General features: G+C 49.7%; 1 protein-coding gene across 3 annotated transcripts in view; it reads right to left on the bottom strand.

Annotated features, from left to right (window-relative positions):
- Positions 1-19,230, bottom strand: part of MATK (megakaryocyte-associated tyrosine kinase) — a 47,096-nt gene that overhangs the window by 18,763 nt on the left and 9,103 nt on the right. Inside the window, exon 1 of one of the 3 annotated variants that reach the window (XM_042841398.2) lies at positions 7,645-7,891. The exons of 1 other annotated variant lie outside the window; for it this stretch is intronic. The gene's annotated coding sequence lies outside the window, so the exon portion shown is untranslated. Of the gene's footprint in view, positions 1-7,644; positions 7,892-19,230 lie in introns of those variants that run through there. One more of the 3 variants, XM_005283797.4, reaches the window with a different exon arrangement.

Below are 19,230 nucleotides of genomic sequence, written 5' to 3'. Positions count from 1 at the left end.
CCAGGTGGGTGGATGTGGAGAGGGAATCCCCATTCCTCCCCAGAGCCGGGACAGCGTGAACAACAGCAGGGCCAGCTTCTCCCTGCTCCACCAATCGACCCGAGCCTGGGCAGAGGGACCAGCCGCACCTTGTGTTCAAACACCTTAACTAACAAGACCTAAGACACATGGGTCACACTCAGGCCAGGAGGAAAGTGAATCTTTAACCCATGTTGGCTCCCGGGTGCTAAAGTGCTAGTGAAGACTAGGCAGCTGTAATTGAAACACGGTAGCTGGTCAAGGTAAATCTGAGATGGGAGCCCAGGTTTTATCTTGATCAGCTCACACAGCCTGAAACCATCATCTGCCTTGTTTTTACTGGCATTTTAACATGTTAAAATACACCATTTCCCCGAGTCCAGAGCAGGCCTGTAACTGACCAGCAGCCACAGTGCCAACTAGGCAGGGCTTAATTTGTAAGGAAAGAGGTGCCAGGGCTTAAGCAATTAGGTGCCAGGTGTCAAGCAATTTTTTGATATTCATAACTGACAGCTCAGAGGTGCTGGGGCTCGGAACTGCCAGGCCCGGAGGTGCCGGGGCTCGGAACCGCCCGGCTCAGAGGTGCCAGGGCTCTGAACTGCCAGGCCCAGAGGTGCCAGGCTCGGAACCGCCCGGCTCAGAGGTGCCAGGGCTCTGCTCTGGCACGCCCTGGCACAAATTAACCACTGCAGCTCTGACAGTGCGAGTCGACACTGAGCCAAGTCCCGTTTTACATCCACTCCAGCATAAAGCAATCCCTAGGCCGGACGAGCCCCAGGAACAGAAGGGCAGGGAGCAGAGACAGAAAGTTCTCCCTTGGCCCTTCTGCTGAGGCTGCTAACAGCAGTCCCATGGGCAGGGGAGGATGTGGGGATGTGGCCCCTGGGAACGGCCTGAGATAGACCCAAACTTGTTTCACCTCAGCCACTGAGCCAGCCTCTGGCTAGTGCACAGCTGGGGCAGTGAGAGGGAGAGGGGAAAAGCTCCGTAACCCGCCATTCTTAGTGGCATCAACCATCCCTCCTTCCCTCCAGCAGCATCTGCCTTAAGGAGAACTGCGGCCTGGCGGGCTAATGGGAATGAGAGGAAACGGAAGGTTCCTAGGTATGTAGCAGAGCTTCACTTTGAGACAGGGTCTCTAATATCTTCATGGACAACTGTGCTTGCCAAATGCCACGGCTTCACTGGAGCCCACGTGGCTCTCTGGCCTAGAGGCCTCACACTGCTAGGGTTACCACTCGTCCGGCTTTTTAGGTTAAAAATAGCGTCGGGGGGGGGGGGGGATTTGTAAATATCTTAAAATGTCCGGCATTCTCCCCCCCCGCAGACCACGGTGCGGGTGATAGGGCGGCCGGCTGGATTGAGCCACTAGCATGGGGCTCTAGCAGCCAGAGCGTCTCCTCCCCTTCCCCCCTCCTCTCCCCTGCAGCTTCAAATCACTGGCCAGGCGGCCGGCCTCCGGCAGCTCTTCCCTCCTCCTCCCCGCTCCCTGGGGAGAGCCGGGGCACGGCTGTTCTAACCTGCTTTTGCCGGAGGGAGAGAACCGCCCCACAGCAGGGAAAACAGAGAGTTTAGCTCCTGTCTGGAGCCCAGGTGTCCGTTTCCTCGCGGGGCGCTGGTCATGCCCTTGCTGGAACGGAGCGGGGGCAGGGGGAGGGTGACTGCGGGGTACTTGACCGATGGAAAGGATGCCTGGCAGCGGTAGTCGTGCCCAGCCTGGTGCTAGGCGCTGGGAGATAGATTTTGGGGAAGATTTAAAAAAACAAAGCCCCAGACAGATGATGGTTAGAGGCCTTGGGGGGTCGTCCCCCCATTAATGTCTTCTGAAGTCTCCCCACCCCCAGGCCCTCTGAGCCAGTTGTGGCTGTGTCCAGATGCCCCCTGGAGTGTGCTGCGGAGCGGCACGGTAGGGGAGCCAGGGGGTTGGAGATGGGGCAGGGGGGTTCTGGAGAGGGCAGTTAAGGGACAGGGAGTAGGGGGGGTTGGATGGATTGGAGGTTCTGGACGGGCCTGTCAGGGGCAGGGGTGTGGAAAGTGGTCGGAGCAGTCAGGGGACAGGGAGCGAGGGGGTGTTTGGGAGTTCTGGGGGGGGGGCGTCAGGGGGCAGGAGTGGGGAGAGGGATCGGAGCAGTCAGGGGACAGGGAGCAGGGGGGGTAGATGGGTTGGGGGTTCTGGGCGGGGCAGTCAGGGCACAGGGAGTGGTTGGATGGGCGTGGGAGTCCCAGGGGTCTGTCTGGGAGCGGGGGTGTGGATAAGGGTCGGGGCAGTCAGGGGGTAAGGTCCTAGAGGGGCAGTTAGGGTGGGGGGGTCTCAGGAGGGGGCAGTCAGGGGACAAGGAGGGGGGGTTGGGGATTCTGAGGGGGGCAGTCAGGGGGCGGGAAGTGGGAGGGAGTGGATGGGGGCAGGGTGGGGGCAGGGCTCTCCCCTCCCCCCGCCGTGTCCTCTTTTTTGATTGTTGAAATATGGTAACCCTACACACTGCTCAGTCAGAAGGCAGCAGGGCCTGCCAAGCTGGTAACAACACCCGTCACCACTGCTGCAAAGAGGAGCAGGCAGATGAGGTACCAGACAGTGGCTGTTCCCAACCATCCCAGGACCCAATCAAAGGCAGGGCAGCAGAGACCAATCCATCCAGTGCAGGGAGGCAAAGAGTGAACCAAACACAGCCACATGCACCCACAGCAGAGCTTAGTACATATGCCATAGGCGCTGACTCCATCAGTGCTCGGTGCTGAAGCACCCACAGAAAAAAACTAATGGGTGCTCAGCACCCACCAACCACCCCCAATCAGCTGTTTGGTGGGCAAGAGGTCCTGGGGGGGGGGGGGAGCGGGGGTGGGAAGAGGCAGAGTGAGGGCGGGGCTTCAGAGGAGGGGCAGAGCGGGGGCAGGAAGAGGCAGGGTTGGGCCTCAGGTGTGGGGGTGGAGCAGGGGGAGAAGAGGTGGGGCAAGGGTGGAGCCCTGGGGGAAGGCCTTGGAGCGGAGCAGGGGTGGAGCATCCACCTGGACACAAGAAAGTTGGAGTCTGTAACATATGTCACTTCAGGGCTGCTCCCCAGTCACTCCCCCCCGTGCTGCCTGGCTTCCCTCTCCACAGCATGCCCCCCTCCCAAGCCATCTGCTCCCTGGGAGGGAAGGATGGTTGTGTGATTAAAGCACAGAGTGGAACCCAGGAGACCTGGGTTCAATGCTGGTTCTGCTAAAGACACTCTGGGTGACTTGGGCATGTCACTTATGCCCAGATCCTCACAGGCACTTAGGTACCTAATTGCAGTTTATTTCTATCGCAGTTAGGTGCCTAAATACCTTTGAGGATCTGGCCCTATATCTCTGGCCTCCCCCAGGTGCTAGGACATGCTCAGATCCTAGATGGGATGTGGAAGAACTGAGGTAGATACAAATTGAACAGTAATAAGTCACCAGGCCCAGATGGTATCACCCAAGAAATCTGAAGGGACTCACGTATGAAATTGCAGAACTACTAACTGTGGTATGCAATCTATCACTTAAATCAGTTTCTGTACTAGATGACTGGAGGATAGCTAATGTGGCGCCAATTTTTAAAAAAGGTTCCAGAGGCAATCCTGGCAATTACACGCTGGCAAACCTAACTTCAGTACCAGGCAAATTGGTTGAAACTGTAGTAAAGAACAGAATTACCAAACACATAGATGAATTCAACATGTTGGGGAAGACTCAATATGGCTTTTGCAAAGGGAAATCATGCCTTACCAATCTATTAGAATTCTCTGAGGGGGTCAATAAACATGCGGACAAGGTGATCCAGTGAATATCATGTACTTGGACTTTCAGAAAGCCTTTGACAAGGTCCCTCACCAAAGGCTCTTAAGCAAAGTAAGCTATATCGGGATAAGAGGGAAGGTCCTCTCACAGATTGGTAACAAAGGGTAGGAATAAAGGAATAAAGGTTGGTTTATAAAAATAGATAGTTGGGTCCCCCCAAGAGCTGTACTGGGCCCAGTGCTGTTCAACATATTAATAAATGACCTGGAAAAAGTGGTAAACAACGAGGGGGCAAAGTTTGCAGATGATACAAAATTACCCAAGATAGTTAAGTCCAAAACTGACTGCAAAGAGTTACAACGGGATCTCACCAAACCAGGTGAATGGCCAATAAAATGACATATGAAATTCTGTGTTGATAAATGCAAAGTAATGCACATTGGAAAACATGATGGGGTCTAAATTAGCTGTTACCACTCAAGAAAGAGATCTTGGAGTCATCATAAATAGGTCTCATGAAAACATCTGCTCAATGTGCAGCGGCAGTCAAAAAGATAACAACGTTGGGAATCATTAGGAAAGGAATAGATAAGACAGAAAATATCATAATGCCTCTATATAAATCCATTGTTACATCCACATCTTGAATACTGTGTGCCGTTCTGGTTGCCCCATCTCAAGAAAAGATATATTAGAATTGGAAAAGTACAGATAAGGGCAACAAAAATAAATGGTGTCAAATATCAGAGGGGTAGCCGTGTTAGTCTGGATCTGTAAAAAGCAACAGAGTCTCCTGTGGCACCTTTAAGACTAATAGATGTATTGGAGCATAAGCTTTCGTGGGTGAATGCCCACTTCATCAGACACATGAAATGGAAATTTCCAGAGGCAGGTATAAATATGCAGGCAAGAATCAGTCTTGATTATGAGGTTAGTTCAATCAGGGAGGGTGAGGTGCTCTGCTAGCAGTTGAGGTGTGAACACCAAGGGAGGAGAAACTGCTTCTGTAGTTGGATAGCCATTCACAGTCTTTGTTTAATCCTGATCTGATGGTGTCAAATTTGCAAATGAACTGGAGCTCAGCAGTTTCTCTTTGGAGTCTGGTCCTGAAGTTTTTTTGCTGTAAGATGGCTACCTTTACATCTGCCATTGTGTGGCCAGGGAGGTTGAAGCGTTCTCCTACAGGTTTTTGTATATTGCCATTCCTGATATCTGACTTGTGTCCATTTATCCTTTTACGTAGTGACTGTCCAGTTTGGCCAATGTACATAGCAGAGGGGCATTGCTGGCACATGATGGCATATATAACATTGGTGGACGTGCAGGTGAATGAACCAGTGATGTTGTAGCTGATCTGGTTAGGTCCTGTGATGGTGTTGCTGGTGTAGATATGTGGGCAAAAATGAATGGAGGGATGGAACAGCTTCCGTATGAGAAGAGATTAATAAGACTGGGACTGGTCATCCTGGAAAAGAGATGACTGCGGGGGGATATGATTGAGGTCTATAAAATCATGACTGGTGTGGAGAAAGTGAAAAAGGAAGTGTTATTTATCCCTTCGCATAACACAAGAACCAGGGGTCACCCAATTAAATTAATAGGCAGCCAGTTTAAACCAAACAAAAGGAAGTACTTCTTCACACAATGCACAGTCAATCTGTGGAACTCATTGTCAGAGGATGCTGTGAAGGTCAAAAGTATAGCTGGGTTCAAAAGATAAATTCCTGGAGGACAGGTCCATCAAGGGCTATTAGCCAAGATGGTCAGGGATGCAACCCCATGTCTCTGAACCTCTGACTGCCAGAAGCTGGGACTGGATGACTGCAGTTGGATCACCTGTTAATGACCTTGTTCTGTTCATTTCCTCTGAAGCACCTGGCAATGGCCACTGGTAGAAGACAGGAGACTGGCCTAGATGGACCATTGATCTGACCCAATATGGCCGTTCTTATGTTCTTCTGATGTTCTTATATTCACAGGCCTTCAGGAACGAGCAAGTCAATTGTTTTTGTCATTCACCCTCCCCACTAAAACCAAACCAAACCAGAGCCAGGGTCAAGGAAAGAGCCGGTTACCACAGTCACAAGCAGAAAGTAAGCCGGTACGGTCCAGTACGGCGTACCAGTAAGGAAGTGGCCGCCAGTACACAGCCGACCATACCGGCAGGGTCGCTGATGGGGAGGGCGGCGAAAGGGGCAGCTTCCCCCAGGCCCTTTCAATCGCTGCCAGAGCACCAGGGGGCGCAGGCCGGGCAGCCCTGAAGGGCTGGCTGCAGGAGTCTGGCCCCAGCCCCACCCCTTCCATTCGAGGACCCGGACCTTCCAGGGGCCCAGAAATGGCTCCCCACCTTGCTCAGAACCCCTGCTGCCCTGCGGACTGCTAAGTCCTTTAAGTTACTTTCACCTCTGGTCACAAGTGATGAATGAAGACGTGGCAGGAACCAAGCCTACTGAAAGTGGCACACAAACCACCCACGAGGCTCACCCCGTCTACCAAAACAGTCTGTCTGATGGGACCCGGCTATTGATCCCACTCTCCCTTCCCCCTCTTCCGTTCAGATGCTCTCCTGGAGGAGGTAAGCGGAGAGCTCGCGTGCTGAATGCTGCTCTGCTGAACCAGAGGCAGCAGGCAGAGAAGCTAAAAAGCAGCTCTTGCTACAGCATTTAGAAAGTGCTGAAGCGTTACACACGGCGAGCTGACAATGATGCTCTGCACTGGCTCCTAGATAGCAAAGGAGAGGAGCTCTGGCTTTGGGCTTAGTCCTGCACCAGCACGGGGTGGAGTAGCTGGCCTTACAGATCTTCTCCATTCCCCGCTCTAAGGCTCCATGACATAGGTACTATGGATGCCCAGCAGCGGCTGGTTTTGCCATATCAGAGCTCCTTGTGGCGCACACGTTTGCAAGTGACTACTGCGCTGGAGAAAGTTGGCTGCTGATCAGCCCTGGGAATCTAAAGTACCGAAGAACAAATTGGAGGGCAAGTTTCCCCACCCAACTCGGCCAATGCATCTTGTGAGCAAGGGTCGATGCAGCCACTGCTAGGCTGAGAGAAACGGGGGCCGTTTTGATGATGCAAATGCAAATCAAGCTCATTCACAGAAGTCAGCACCCAGCTTATTGGGAGGGTTAAAATTGGTCATTTTGTTCCCCTGCCATTCCCGAGCAGTGGGAAAGGCCTGACAGTAAGTGTGGTTCTTTGAGATGTTTTGTTCAGCTGGGACTTATGCATCCCAGAAGTGGAATCCGCGTGGACAAATATTTGAAGGAGAACCATCCAGATTATAACCCTCTTCAGATGCTCCTCACAACCTGCAGTCACGCCCAATCTGACCTAGGGGTAATGGGGAAATCCTTCTCCCGCCCCATAGCTGTTCCATCCCATTTTAACCGGTTTTGATTGCCGTAGCCTATGGAATTGAGAGTCTCTGGCATGCTCCATGAGGTATCGAAACATACTCTAGGTTTCACTTCTTGGGCCAAGCCTCACGATGCCACCCTCCCTTCCCACTGTCACAAGTGCATTGGGAAATTGCCCCGCATTCAGAAAAGTCCGGCTGGTTTGCACTGCCCTAAGCATGAGTGCAAAGAGCAGCCCCTTCTGCAGAGCTAACAGAACCCAGAGTCGCATGCACAGCAGCAGAAGAGCTGGCACCTGGGTTGACAGGTTGCAGGAACTGGCTGTGTTGCACACATGCCTTTGACACACGCCCCAGCCTCACTCACACCTATCCAGGCACACTGGTACTTTGCTATTTATCCCACTGAGTGCAGCACCTGGAACGTTACATGTACTCTTGTCTTCATGTCTGTCCTCCTGGAGGGGAGAAGGGAAACACATTACCCAGCCACAGCTATTGCATCAGCCAGACCTCTGTACTTACCTCCCTGCAGCACCCATGCAAAGCCCTTGGCGTCCAAGTTGTTGCAGGTTTGCTCGCAGCCAAGCCCAGACTTGAGTCCCAAGATTCCTGGAGAATAAATTCCCAGTTCAAATGGCAGAGCGGAGCTTTACCTCCCGCGCAACAGCATTCACCGAAAGATCCACTCCGAGAAACTCGCCTCAACTTTATTTCCTGATTTCTCTTCTGGTCTGGGCTGCAGAGGCAGGTCCTAGTGCCTGCTTTCTATGCAGCCAATTTTAACCAGAGAGGAGTCATTCCTTGATGACGCTTTACCCTGAAGTGACCTTTGCCCCCTTGCAGCACAAGTCCACATCCCCACCAGGGAGCGGAACATCAACAACTGGCTGATTTGAAACCACACAGGAGCTTATGACACCCAAAGCAAACTAACGATCAGCTGATAGAAGCAGAGAGTGAGTTATTGCTCCCCCACCACCTTACTTGTAGTGGTGCCCACACAGACTGCCCAGCCAGTGTGCACAGCATGTGCCAAAGCGAGAATTAGTGAGTGGCAGGGGAGATTTTGAATGTTTTGGAAGGGAAGTGTGGTTAGACCACGGGATTCTTGAGTTCTAGCCCCAGCCCCATCGCTGGATGACCAGTTCTAGCTCCAGCCGCAGTGCTGGGTGACCTGTTCTAGCTCCAGCCGCAGCGCTGGGTGACCCGTTCTAGCCCCAGGCCCATTGCTGGGTGACCCGTTCTAGTCCCATTCCTGGGTGACCCGTTCTAGTCCCAGCTCCAGCACTGGGTGACCCGTTCTAGTCCCATTCCTGGGTGACCCGTTTTAGTCCCAGTCCCATTCCTGGGTGACCCGTTTTAGTCCCAGCCCCATTGCTGGGTGACCCGTTCTAGTCCCAGCCCCAGCGCTGGGTGACACGTTCTAGTCCCATTCCTGGGTGACCCGTTCTAGTCCCAGTCCTGGGTGACCCGTTCTAGTCCCAGACCCAGCGCTGGGTGACCAATTCTAGCTCCAGCCGCAGTGCTGGGTGACCCGTTCTAGCTCCAGCCGCAGTGCTGGGTGACCCGTTCTAGTCCCAGCCCCATTCCTGGGTGACCCGTTCTAGTCCCAGCCCCATTCCTGGGTGACCCGTTCTAGTCCCAGCCCCATCGCTGGATGATCCGTTCTAGTCCCATTCCTGGGTGACCCGTTCTAGTCCCAGCCCCATCGCTGGGTGACCCGTTCTAGCCCCAGCCCCAGCCCCAGCGCTGGGTGACCCGTTCTAGCCCCAGCCCCAGCCCCAGCGCTGGGTGACCATTTCCGTTCTTTGTACCTTAAAGAAGTATGAGCTGGATGAATGGACTGTAAGGTGGATAGAAAGCTGGCTAGATCGTCGGGCTCAACGGGTAGTGATCAATGGCTCCATGTCTAGTTGGCAGCCGGTTTCAAGCGGAGTGCCCCAAGGGTCGGTCCTGGGGCCGGTTTTGTTTAATATCTTTATTAATGATCTGGAGGATGGTGTGGACTGCACTCTCAGCAAGTTTGCAGATGACACTAAACTAGGAGGCGTGGTAGATACACTAGAGGGTAGGGATCGGATACAGAGGGACCTAGACAAATTAGAGGATTGGGCCGAAAAAAACCTGATGAGGTTCAACAAGGACAAGTGCAGAGTCCTGCACTTAGGACGGAAGAATCCCATGCACTGCTACAGACTAGGGACCGAATGGCTAGGTAGCAGTTCTGCAGAAAAGGACCTAGGGGTCACAGTGGACGAGAAGCTGGATATGAGTCAACAGTGTGCTCTTGTTGCCAAGAAGGCTAACGGCATTTTGGGCTGTATAAGTAGGGGCATTGCCAGCAGATCGAGGAACGTGATCGTTCCCCTTTATTCGACATTGGTGAGGCCTCATCTGGAATACTGTGTCCAGTTTTGGGCCCCACACTACAAGAAGGATGTGGAAAAATTGGAAAGAATCCAGCGGAGGGCAACAAAAATGATTAGGGGTCTGGAGCACATGACTTATGAGGAGAGGCTGAGGGAACTGGGATTGTTTAGTCTCCAGAAGAGAAGAATGAGGGGGGATTTGATAGCAGCCTTCAACTACCTGAAGGGGGGTTCCAAAGAGGATGGAGCTCGGCTGTTGTCAGTGGTGGCAGACGACAGAACAAGGAGCAATGGTCTCAAGTTGCAGTGGGGAGGTCCAGGTTGGATATCAGGAAAAACTATTTCACTAGGAGGGTGGTGAAACACTGGAATGCGTTACCTAGGGAGGTGGTGGAGTCTCCTTCCTTGGAGGTTTTTAAGGCCCGGCTTGACAAAGCCCTGGCTGGGATGATTTAGCTGGGAATTGGTCCTGCTTTGAGCAGGGGGTTGGACTAGATGACCTCTTGAGGTCCCTTCCAACTCTGATATTCTATGATTCTACCTCAATCTCACCATCTGTAAATGGGGTGAAAATAGTGACCTACCTCTTAGGCACAGCACCAGGCACAATTAATGACTGCAAAGTGCAGACAGACCCTTAGCTGAGGACAGCTGTAGAAGGGCAATGTATTATCCATATCCCTACACCACTTGCTGCCCCTTTGGGCCAGGTCCCGAACTATCTTCCCCCTTCTATTGTCACTGGAATGTAGATGCTCCTGTTTCAATACCTTGGAGCAGATCCTGAATATTGTCATAGCTCCACTGAAGTCACCAGAGCTCTACCAATCCACACCAGCTGAGCAGCTCACCCCTGTGATTCCGTATCCTAGAGCAGCGCAGAAAGCATCCCGCAGAAAGAAAGACCCTTGCACGGGTTGCAATGAAATGCATCAGCTGAATATTCCCCACTCTGGCTCAAGACATGCCACTGTGAAAATGATAGGAAATAGATTTTAAAGTAATGTACAGACCGAATGCAACATAAAGAGGCACTCACGTTTGGTTTGACATACGACATTCATGCTACCACTGCGTAAAAGAGTATAGGGCAGGTTTTTAGCATCCTTTTCATTACAAGAAAGTTGCAGTGAAGAAAAGGGGTAAGGAAGCAGTTTCCCAGATCTCAGGAGACGCAAAGCACTACAATTAATAGGACAATGCCACGTAAATCTAAACCATCGTATTTAGGGCTTAGACACCACCATGCCAATGCTCTTCAAATCCCCCCCATCCCCACCCCCATTAATAACAAAGCTGATTCATTGCACAGGAACTTTAATGACTTTATTACGTATCTATGGTTGCAATAGCATCAAGTTGCAATTGAGCTCAAGGCTCCACCGCACCGGACACTGTATTAAGGCAGCAAGAGACAATCCTTGCTCCAAATAGACAAAAGGTGGGGGAGAAAGGCAGAGCCATTATCCTCCTTTTACAGGTGGGAAACTGAGGCAGAGAAAGACTAAGCAACTTGCCCAACGCTGCTCAGAAAGTCAGTAAAGGAGCTGGGAACGGAACCCAGAGCTCTGGTCCAGCATCTTAACCACTAGCTTTTGCATGGTCTGCCCTCATCACTAGGTGAACAGCTGCTTCAAAGTCTGTGCGGGAGGGGATTTATGAGAAAGGTGGGCAAGGGCATGGAGAAGAGAACCAGAGCATTCCCCAGTGCATAATTTGTGGGAGTGAGTCTTTAAAAATTCTCCAAGCCTCACAGAATGGAGAAAGCTGCAAATGCTGACATGCCCAAGCCGGTCTGTACATGCAGTTATGGCTCAAAGGAGCCAACGAACAGGACGCATCAAGGAAAGGGTTGTGCAGCCCTAGTCTGTGGCCTTACATATCTCCCACTACAGCCAATGGAAAGCCTCCCATTGACTTCAATGAAATTTGGGCTCCTAAGTAACTAAATCCCTTTTGTAAATGAAATTTAATCTGCTAAATCAGTTAGGGTGAGCACCGCAATGCCTAATTATCTTTAAAAAGCTGGGCCTAAGGATTTATTTGCACACAAAAATGAGTCTGGAATAAGGTAGGCTGTGAATTTAAAGTGGATTAGCTATGCCTGATTAACTCCATATGTGGTCACACTTATTCTGGAATAAGAGTGCCTTATTCTGAATTAGCTTAATCCACTTTCAAAGGTGATAAACAATTTAAACAGACACTAAAGATAGATACCTATAGAGTCAACATGAGGCCACAAGGAGAGGATGTCTGTATTAAGCAGACTGCAATGCCCTGATGAAGGTGTGGGTCAGTGGTAGAAGTGAGAACAGTTAGGCCATGTCTATACTACAGAGTTAAGTTGACTTTCATCCACTGCTGTAATTAAAACTGGTGTCAGCAGAGCGTGTCCACAGTAGGTGCTCTTGCATCAACAGAGACTGGTGAACTGTGGATAGCAATCCCAATGTGCAACTCATGACCAGCTGCCACTGGGTGTTCTGGGAAGGGTTTGCAAAGCCTCCTCTGGGCAGACTGAGCATCCCATGATGCAGTTTTCTCTGTCCCATCATTCCATGGGCTTCCTAGTACATTTCATGCTGCTTTTCAACAGACCCTGTAAACTGTGCGCCCGCCATCTCTAGCAGAAAGCATGGATCTGCCTGCTCTCCAGTCTTGTGATGAGCGTGATGAACACAATATGCAGTATTTCTTTCATGAGTTGGGAATCTGATGATGACACCGTGGTGTCTGCCCTGCTGTGTGACATGGACAGAAACAATTCAAGGTTGATTTTGGCATTCACAGAGCAGCTGCACACAGTGGACCATTGGTCCTGGGTGCGAGAAACTAGCACCGAGTGGTGGGATCGCATCATTATGCAGGTCTGGGATGACAAGCAGTAACTGCAGAACTTTTGGATGTGCAAAGCCACCTTCCTGGAACTAATAAGCGATGATCACATAAATACCACCCTATACCGGAAACCTACTGACCGCTATACTTACCTACACGCCTCCAGCTTCCATCCAGGACACACCACACGATCCATTGTCTACAGCCAAGCTCTAAGATACAACCGCATTTGCTCCAATCCCTCAGACAGAGACAAGCACCTACAAGATCTCTATCAAGCATTCCTAAAACTACAATACCCACCTGCTGAAGTGAAAAAACAGATTGACAGAGCCAGACGAGTACCCAGAAGTCACCTCCTACAAGACAGGCCCAACAAAGAAAATAACAGAACACCACTACCTGTCACCTTCAGCCCCCAACTAAAACCTCTCCAGCGCATCATCAGAGATCTACAACCTATCCTGAAAGATGATCCTTTACTCTCACAGATCTTGGGAGACAGACCTGTCCTCGCTTACAGACAACCCCCCAACCTGAAGCAAATACTCACCAGCAACCACACATCACTGAACAAAAACACTGACCCAGGAACCTATCCTTGCAACAAAGCCCGATGCCAACTCTGTCCACATATCTATTCAAGTGACATCATCATAGGACCTAATCACATCAGCCATACCATCAGGGGCTCGTTCACCTGCACATCTACCAATGTGATCTATGCCATTGTGTGCCAGCAATGCCCCTCTGCCATGTACATTGGCCAAACCGGTCAGTCTCTACGCAAAAGAATTAATGGACACAAATCAGACATCAGGAATCATAATACTCAAAAACCAGAGGGAGAACACTTTAACCTGTCTGGTCATTCAATGACAGACGTGCGGGTGGCTATTTTACAACAGAAAAGCTTCAAAAACAGACTCCAACGAGAGACTGCTGAGCTGGAATTGATATGCAAACTAGATACAATCAATTTAGGCTTGAATAGGGACTGGGAATGGCTGAGCCATTACACACATTGAATCTATCTCCCCTTGTAAGTATTCTCACACTTCTTATCAAACTGTCTGTACTGGGCTATCTTGATTATCACTTCAAAAGTTTTTTTCTCTTACTTAATTGGCCTCTCAGAGTTGGTAAGACAACTCCCACCTGTTCATGCTCTCTGTATGTGTGTATATATATCTCCTCAATATATGTTCCATTCTATATGCATACGAAGAAGTGGGCTGTAGCCTACGAAAGCTTATGCTCTAATAAATTTGTTAGTCTCTAAGGTGCCACAAGTACTCCTGTTCTTTTTGCGGATACAGACTAACACGGCTGCTACTCTGAAACCTTCCTGGAACTGTGTGTGGAGCTCGCCCCAGCCCTCTGGTGCAAGGACACTAAAATGAATCATAGAATCATAGAATATCAGGGATGGAAGGGACCTCAGGAGGTCATCTAGTCCAACCCCCTGCTCAAAGCAGGAACAATTCCCAAATGAGAGCTGCCCTAACTTTTGGAGAAGCAAGTGGTGATCACTGTGTAGAAGTGGGCAACGCCAGCCAGCTACCCATCAGTCGCGAATAGGTTTGGAGTGGGGATGTCCACCGTGAGGGTTGCAGTTATACAAGTGTGCAGGGCCATTAATCGCCTGCTGCTAGGAAGGCCTGTGACTCCAGGCAATGTGCGTGAAATAGTGGATGGTTTTGTGGCAATGGGATTCCCTAACTGCAGCAGGGCGATAGATGGCACACATATCCCCATTTTGGCCCCAGACAACCTTGTGAAGGAGTACAGCAGCAGAAAGGGCTACTTTTCCATGGTATTGCAAGCACTGGTGGATCACGGGGGTCATTTCACGGACATCAACACAGGCTGATCAGAGAAGGTGCAAGACACTTTCCTCTTGAGGAACACTGGCCTGTACAGAAAGCTGCAAACAGGGACTTTCTTTCCAGACCAGAAAATTTCCACGGGGCTGTAGAAATGCCAATAGTGATCCTGGGAGACCCAGCCTATCCCTTGCTCCCTTGGCTCATGAAGTCGTACACTGGCAACCTTGAATGCAGTAAGGAGCACTCCAATAACAAGCTACTGACTACTGAATCTGCCTTTGGCTGCTTAAAGGGGGCGCTGGTGCTGCCTCTTTGGCAGATTAGACCTCACTGAGGAAAATAGTCCCATGGTCATAGCAGGCTGCCGTGCTCCGCATAACATTTGTGAAGCTAAGGGGGAGACGCTTCCACAGGGCTGGAGCATTGAGGTGGATTGACTGGCTGCTGCTTTTGAGCAGCCAGATACCAGGGCTGTTAGAGGAGCTCACCAGGAGCTATTCAAATCAGGGAGGCTTTGAAGGAGAATTTTGACAATGAGCCACAGTAACGTGTGTTTCTGTAACGTATTGAGCCAGGCATTGTTTTCTTGCACCGTAGTGGGGGATGGGGGGGGGGGTCGGTCAAGAAGTGATAAAGAGGAGGATTTCAGCGGGGTATCACTGCAAGCACGTAGAGCTACTGTTCTGAATACTGGCACCGTTTCCACAGGCGGGGGTGATAGCCGATATCTCACTCCTGAGGGTAACTGAGGCTGCAAAGGTGCAGCTCCTGCAGGCGTGCGGCTGCAGACTGGGTCCTTACGCTGCACGCCTGTGTGCTGCTCTGGTGCCTGCAGAAGTAATTGCTGATTGGTACAGCAAAGTTTCTTACGACGGGGGAAGAAACAGGGCAGCCCTCCCAAGAAACCTTGGGCAGAGGATTGCTGATTGCCTCCAGGGAAGTTTCTTAGAGATCTCTATGGAGGATTCCCGGGATATCCTAGTGTGCATAAACTAACTTTTTCCAGAGGGGCCCCTCTGTCTAGATGCAGAGAGGAATGAGCAGCAGATATAAACTGTTACCATTTTTTTCAATCCCTCTTCTACCCCAATTAAAAAGCAGAACATTGCCACGTCTCCCTGCAATCCTGAAGCACAATGAGTACTTACTGGAGCTTCCCTCTCCTTCCTCAGGCAACTCAAAACTGGAGTGCTGGGACTGGCTAGACCCCTCGGGAGTTAAAAAAACAAAAAACAAAAAAAAAAAAAAAACCCCAAAGGCCTGAGTTGTCACACCACCGGATGTCCCTGTCCCCCATCTTCCTCTAGCTCCACTTCCTTATGCACTACGCTGTTCTTGAAGTTCAAAGCACTGGTCACTGTCTCCAGCCCCCCCTAAGTATCCACAGGGCTCTTGGCAGTGGAGGGGGAGCTGCCGCCGCGGATGGCATGCAGCTCCTTGTAGAAACTGCATACGTTTGGCGCTGCACCAGAGCAACTATTGGCCGCTCTTACCTTCTGGGACACCTGCCTCAGCCCCTTGATTTTTGCCCAGCACTGCTGCATGTCCCTATTGTATCCCTTCTCCTCCATGCCACAATCCATTTGCCCATAGGTATCAAAGTTCCTGTGGCTAGAGCGGAGCTGTGACTGCACAGCCTCCTTTCCCCACCGACGCAGATCCACCACCTCCAGTGTACTCCAGGCAGGGGCGTGTTTGCTGTGGGGAGCCAGGATGGTCAGCTCGGCAGGTTCTGTGGGAGCTCTCCATGCCGAGCAAACTGGAAGAACAATTTAAAAAATGTCCAGGGTTTTAAAAGGGAAGGGGCACATGCCTTTGTACCTGGCTGCAGAGCAGCAGAGCTCAAACCAGTGACCAGAGCAGTCACACTGGGCATTGGGGGACACCTCCTGGAGACCACTTAGGACAACATAAGCAATGCCGTGTTTATACTGACACTGCATCACTCTATGTCACCCTAACAGCTATGCCTCTCGTTGAGGTGGTTTTCAGATGTCGGTGTGGTAGGAGAGTTAAACTGGCGGGAGGAGCAGTGCAGTGTGTACACCTCTACTGCTAGGTCCATGTAAGCTGCCTTACGTCAACTTAACTCGTAGTGTAGACAAGCCCTTAGAGCAGCAGAGGAGACTGGCAGAAGCAGAGCATTCACGAACGATAAGGAATTCTCAGTGGGACCACAGAAGGAGAGCTACAATGGGAAGCAAAGACTCAGAGGCCTTCAAGGAACTGTGGAAGGAAAATGGGATGATGGTTGGAGTGTGACAGAACATGCCCAAAGGATGTCTCAACCCAATTTTATTGTTAAATACCCATAAGGTTTCTGTACCAAGGAGATGCTCTCATTCCAAAATGGTGACTTGGCTCTCAGCCATTTAACTCTTGATCAACGTCAGCGAAGTCCACACAGATCCTCTGCCCACCCACCTGACTTAAACTGTACTCAAAACATCAGAATTTAAGATTCTCCTGAAACCAGATAGGAATCCAAGCCCACAACTTGACAACAGTCATACAGACTTTAAACGTGGGGCACTTCCTCAGGAAACTCTGCAAATTTTTGTGTTCTTGATTAGCAATGGGGCCAGGTTAGTTAGTCAGGTGACTACTATTTCCCCTATCCCCTCCAGAGAAGCAGATTCGTTTTGTTTCACAAGCTGTAATAATTTCTCTTTTGCAACTAACTAGACCCAAACGTTGGACAAAAATCAAATTGAGGGACACAACGAAGGGGAAAAAAAAAGATAGGAAGCTTAAAATAAGGTATCTAAAAAACAAGCCCCCCGCCTCCCCGGTTAAACTAAAAATTTCCTACCATTCTTGCCACCAATTCAGCTTCAGTGATATTTGTAGCTACACAAACATTAGCATGGACAAGTCTCCAGGCAGCAGCTGGTGTTTTATGTACCACACTACTTCAACTCTTCACTCAGAGCAGATCTGAGAGACACAGGGCTTAACATGCTGGTATGCACCACTGCATTGGTGCTATGCTAGTGTTCCCACGCACATTGGCACTGGAGGATGAAACATCATCGCAACGGAAGGATATTTTAAAGAGAAATAAGCCTACTGTAGATGTCTTAAAGCACATATTTTCAGGTGAATTTATACTCCAATGAGAAAGTGAGGTTTGCCTGGGATGGAAGAAACTTCCCGACACTCAAGTGACAACAGAGAGATGTTTGGAAGGCTGCCAGCCAGTTTATCATCTCCAAGAGCAGTTTGTTTGGCAGCTGCTCACTTTAGGTACATATGTGGCCTTCACCACCATAATATCGGAGTTCGCATGTGTTGTCATGATTTCACATCACCCCTCAAAGCCAAAAGCACTGTCACGAGGCTGTGCTGGAAAAGCCTATTGCCAGTTCAGGTTGTGCTGCTAGCTCCTTACGTGTAGCCATCTGAGCTCACTCCATCAAACTGTGACGGGATCACTGCAGTTACGCTTTTTTGTGCTTTATGGCTCTGGCAACTTGATTTTCAAGTCTGGGATCGCTGTATCCACACTCATGGCTTTTACCTCCTATTCTCTTTTATTATTTCAAACTGGATGATAAACCCCCACTGCTGGCCCTAGGAACAGATAAACTCACAACGTGATGGAAGACAACACACTGCAGAATCAGGGTTTTACTGTCAAGTTACGGAGATTCTGCAGTACAAATGAGCGAGTGCACATTAGTTGCTACCAATACCGCAAATCTGAGGCACGCAGCACAGCTTTGGTTAAACAAACAATGCATTTATTTAGCAACCTGCACAAAAAGTTCTTATCCGTCCTTTTAAATATATTTATTTGTAAAAGATCAAAAAGAAAACCCAGAAAAAGGCGTATCACTATACCCAAACAATGTTTGCTGTTAACAAAATGGTTAAGTGCAGCATTTACAGAACAGCATTAAATTCTTATTTGAAATGTTGGAAGGTTTCAAGCTTTTATTTTTCCATTTTCCAAGACAGGCGTGCAGGGGAGAATCTTCAGAACACAGGATCATCATCATTATGGAAAGAACAGCAACCAATTTATGGGAAACAAGGAATAACTTAAAAACAAAACCCACATTATTGTACATTAATCACTCTGGAATATTCTGTTACCTGGCACAACTCTCAAGATCGTACATAGAAGGCAAAGAACAGAAGTTCATTTAATGCAATCGAAACAATAACCTAATGTGGGTTTCATCAGTGTCAGTGAGATGGGACAGCCAGACAAATACCACACCATATTCGAGAGCACAAACTCTTTAAAGGGCCAATGTAAGCTTTCTCCATAAACTGAGAAGGCCTTGAATCAAATATAGTTTACAAATGGCATATATAAGCTCTAAATTAGCAAGGGCTAGTTTCTCGGTGTGGAGCTGTCTCAGAAGATGTGTCAGACCGGCTGACCATCTTGTATCACATTGATCTGCTCTCAGTGCTTAGAATTTGAAGCTCTTCTCCTGCTTCTCCCTACACTCTTATCTTAAACCAGCATATAAACATGAACTAATTTGCAAAATCATTTCCTCACTATCACCACGCCCTGAGCTAGGCGGTTACTAAAGGAAACCTTCAGCTTCCATAGGATATACCAATCAGCCAGCAAAACACCGCTGATGGGTCACAACTGCCTAAAGAGGAGAATGCAAATGTAACCTGAAGAGCCCCAATCAGGCCACAGAAGGTCTATGCACAAAGAGAAACTTTTCTATGTTCACTGCTGTTGCCTTACAACCGCAAGAGAGCATTCGTGTAGCACCTTGGCATGGAATGCAATAATTCTAGTCCTCACGAGACTTTCAACTCATCACACTGTCTTGGGTGTGATTTCTTGGAGCTCAGGACCTGAGCCCAGAATTGCTGTCCTAAGGAATTCATCATCAGCTGCAGCCAATCCAACCATTTTCACAAATATAAACCTAAACCTTTGTTCACAGTTCCAACTTACCCCTTTTCTTGGGGAGAGATTCACTTCAATTTGACATACAGATACAAAAGGGTTTTGGTCTTCTCCCCAGGGGTTCAAGGAAAAAAAACAACTTAATGTGCTTTTAACGGGAAGCTCAGCTGAGTTGTATTTAATG

Source organism: Chrysemys picta, chromosome 25 (genome assembly GCF_011386835.1).
Source record: "Chrysemys picta bellii isolate R12L10 chromosome 25, ASM1138683v2, whole genome shotgun sequence".
Lineage (NCBI taxonomy): Eukaryota > Metazoa > Chordata > Testudines > Emydidae > Chrysemys > Chrysemys picta.
Note: the sequence above shows the minus strand (reverse complement) of the source record. Positions and strands in the feature narration are given on the sequence as shown.